At 37.0% G+C, this 4,350-nt stretch overlaps 1 non-coding gene across 1 annotated transcript; it reads left to right on the forward strand.

Annotated features, from left to right (window-relative positions):
- Positions 1-566: 566 nt before the first annotated feature.
- On the forward strand, positions 567-639 carry Trnam-cau (transfer RNA methionine (anticodon CAU)). Its single transcript has one exon. It is a non-coding gene; the product is annotated as a tRNA-Met (tRNA).
- Positions 640-4,350: the final 3,711 nt, after the last annotated feature.

Below are 4,350 nucleotides of genomic sequence, written 5' to 3' on the forward strand. Positions count from 1 at the left end.
AAGTTTATTGTAAAAACAAAATATTTTTTTATTGTAAAAACAAAGTTTTTATGGCAGATCTGTGTGTTTCTCGGAAAGCTAAACATATAAACTCGTAAAGAAAAACCTCGTAAAGAATATTTTATGTTTCTTAGAACGTTGTGCAACCTTATCATAGTTGTTTTTATTGTAATGAAGTTAGATGGAAAAAATATCTTTTTCTTAATAAATCCCATTTTCAGCATTGTTTAAGCAATTGAACGAAATTTTATTTTAATTCTTGTGTCGTTTTCATAATTATTTTCTCCGATCCTTTATATCATATACTAATCATCCGCATCTTTTGTGCTTATGTATATATGTATGTATTATATATTGTATTATATACCATACATGGAATTAGTATTGTTTAATAACTCTGAATAAAAATAGAAAGTATTTATATATATGTATGTACATATGTAGTTAATTTTGCTAACAGTACTTTTAAGAAATTCAGTTTGTTTTTTACTTTTCGCTATCCACACATTTAAGTTAGGACCAATCGTAGCAGCTGCAATCCTGACAGCGCCATTAACCTTTATATAGCCTCGGTGGCGCAGTAGGCAGCGCGTAAGTCTCATAATCTTAAGGTCGTGAGTTCGAGCCTCACCCGGGGCAATTAGTTTTTTGTTAATTGTATTTTTATTTTCTGTAATTTGAAATTAAAATAATTTTTGTTAAATTATCGTTACTTTTTGTTTATTTATTTATTTTTTTTTATAAAAAAATAATTTATAATTTTATATAAACACTGTTTTCAAAGTAGGTGAGGAAATTTGCTCCGAAACTGACTAGAAATTTTCACACGACATTTCATATATACATACATATACTATTTTCCATGGTGAGAGACGCCCCCTTTTGATGACATATAGAGTTACCTTACAATATTTATTAAAATATCTGTGAATTGTATATACCTATACTACACAGAGTCATCTCAACTATATAGATTGCACACTGTACTATTACAGACATTATCTGAGTTAATATGTAATATTTTGATTTCCGACTGTGTTCCAAACTTACTTACACCATCCTGCGTTTCAACACAGGCAAGTTAATTAATATCACATACGTCTCTTTTAATTTTTTCAGTACTGACAGTTCTCCTTTTCAAATAACATTGCATTTCGCTAGTTACATACATATAAAGAAACAAAAACAACAACCAAAAAAATATGCAAAGAAATTTTTAATCTCAATTTTGCCATTTCCCACACTCTTGTGCTGCATAAATGCTTACATATTTACGTATAAGCACCAATAACGGTATAAAAGTTTCCGGCTAAACGAAATCTGTTTCAACAAGCTTAGAGATTTGCTTTGATTCGATATGTTTCCCTCTTTTTTGTTTTTTTTTTTTTTGAAAATGTTGAACTTTTTATTGAGATTTTTTCAGCAAACAGTTGCTATATCACTTTTCATTAAGCATACGTACATGCATGCGACATAACCTCACAATTTGAACTGCGAATGAATATTTTGGAAAACTATTTTCAGCTACGCCAACGAACATACATTAATATTTGCGTTTGTATCATATTTCCGGCTGATGTAGTTAGTGAACTAAAATCACTTTCAATAAAAATACCGCAGGACAAATTGCATACCCACACACACACATATGCATTTGCATGCCATGACACGTAAAAGATAAAGTCAACATACAATTCATATTTGCTTATTGAGTAGCCGGATATGGGTTAGGCGGGGCATGTGTGAGTGTTGTGATAGTATATGTGGGATTGTATGTGGGAGTTTGTCCATTTTTATACCATGAACAGGGTATATTAGGTTTGCCACGATGTTTTTAAGACTCAGAAGGAAACGTCGGAGACTCAATGACAAGCTAGTCCCAGTTTTCAAGATATTAGTGTGAAATTTTGAACACGTTTTTTCTTTGCATGAAGCTACTCATTTGTTGGAACTGCCGATATCGGACCACTATAGCATATAGCAGTCAGAACGATTAAAATCAACACCTTGTACCGAAAACTTTTAATTTGACAAGATATTTTCAGGAAATTTTGCATGGCTTGTTTTAAAATAGAACTCTGCAATCTACGAATAAGTGATCTCAATTCGAAAATTCGACAAATAGTTAATCAGTATTTCCACCGATGCGAGTAAGCTTTGGACTACTGTCAAGACCTTGTCAAATCCTAGGAGACATGACAACCTGGTTGAAATTCAGTTCGATAGTCATGAGGAGGCAAAAAAGTATACGAGCTACTTTAGCTGGCAGTTCACACTGCACCCTTTGACAGATACTTATGACTACCAATTACTTTCATCGGTGGGGTAATAAGGTTACATCATCCCAGTTGAATTAAATATACCAATGCTAAAGCATCTAAGCTCGACGAGAGTAAGCTTTCTAACCAAGGTCTTCAATCTGCTGCTGACCACTCTTCGAATACCCGATGTGTGGAAAGTCGGACGAGTGGTCCCGCTAACCAAGGGTAGTCTTATCGTCCGAAAGCAAAGGGCACAGCTGTGGTGGTACAGCACTTAGCGTCATAAACGCCCAGATAGTTCATGGCCGAAATTAATAGGCACGTTGTGAAAGGACGATCCTCGATACTTTGGATTTGTCTAAAACTTTTGACACAGTCAATCACACAACACTACTTCAGGACAAAGAACAATCTCCTGTAGTTACTAATTACTTCTAAATTTCGAAACTCCCTCAACCAGCAGAAGGAACTTCGAACGCTCGCTGATTGCTGGATATTGACGTCGAACAATTGAAGCGATGGCATGCGCTCAAAAGTAAACAGCTATTTCTCCTTTTTTTCTCGCTTCTTCACTGCAAGGAGACTCTCCCCCACTTAATCTACAGCGACCATATTCAAAAACTGGCCGAAGGAGATTCTGGATACTGTAGCAGGTTAAACTCCTGCTTATCCAGAACCGACATACCTCGCGCTCGAGCTCGAGTTACCACGAGAGTGTTGAGTGAACTTCGCGCAACTTCATTCTGAATCGACCATGCCCTACGAACTCCACTTATCTAACACCCTTCGTCTTATGGTCCGATCGAAATAGCACGTTTCCTGGGCCTATAGCGGATTATAACGGGTTTTTCAATAAGAATTAAATTTTATATTCCTGTGAAAGTACATTCGATGCCATTATGTATGGAACTCGAATTCTTTTGCATGGCCACCACGGGCACACTTTCAGAAGTCCAGACTCTAAACCCAATTTTCGACGGTTTTCAAGCATTAATCGGACGATGCTGCTGCAATTTCTCGTTCGATATTCTACTGAAGTTCATCAATCGTCGCTGGCCATAGCTACATCAATAGCTTTACAGTAAATACATAGTCTAACGGCATCAAATCGCACGACCGAGGAGGCCAATTGATTGAGCCGTGAGATAAAACGTTTACCAAACTTGGTTTTCAATAAATCGATTGTGACATTCGCTGTGTGGCTTATGGCGCCGTTCTGTTGCAACCACATATTGTCCAAGACCATATCATCAATCGGGGAAAAAATATTCGGTTATCATTGAGCGGTAGCGATTCCCATTCACAATAACGTGCCGGTCTTGATCATCACGGAAAAAGTTCGGCCCAATGACGCCGCCAGCCCATAAACCGCACAAAACCGTAACTTTTTCGGGATGTAATGGTGACTCATGGAGTACGTGCGGATTGCTGTCTAAGCAATAACGCATAATATGCTTATTAACGAAGCCATTCAACCAAAAATGAGCCTCATCGCTGAAGTTGATTTTTCGATGAAAATTCGGATCACTTTCAAGTTGTTGTACAGCTCAATTGACGAACATACGATGATTCTGATGGTCAAGCGGCATCAGTTCTTGAGTCAATTTGATTTTTTAAGGATATAGGTCAAGATGTTTTAACAAAATTTGCTACAACGACGTCACAGAAATGCCCAACGCTTGAGAACGACATATAAGAGACTGATTTGGGTCTTCCACAATTGATGCGCTAACGGCAGCAATATTCTCGACACTACCGTCACTTCTTTGTCTCATTGGCTCTGGAATATTTTGTACAGTGCCCGTGGATTGAAATTATTCCACTAGATGCTCAATTGTTGATCTGTCCGGACGATTATGACGAGGATAAATTGGACGTAGCGCTCTTAAAGTTGAGGCCACTGACTCCGAATTTCGGTGGAAAATGCTAATAATTTCGACTCGTTATTGGATCGTATATCTCTCCATGATGAAATGGCAAACCTTACTGAAGGGAAATGTTAAATGAGGGGGAAAAACATGGTACCGTTTGCTGTCCCTATCGGTCCACTTTTGTACCATAGAAACTAATCAATAAAAATCTTCAAAAA

Source organism: Bactrocera neohumeralis, chromosome 3, assembly GCF_024586455.1.
Source record: "Bactrocera neohumeralis isolate Rockhampton chromosome 3, APGP_CSIRO_Bneo_wtdbg2-racon-allhic-juicebox.fasta_v2, whole genome shotgun sequence".
NCBI lineage: Eukaryota > Metazoa > Arthropoda > Insecta > Diptera > Tephritidae > Bactrocera > Bactrocera neohumeralis.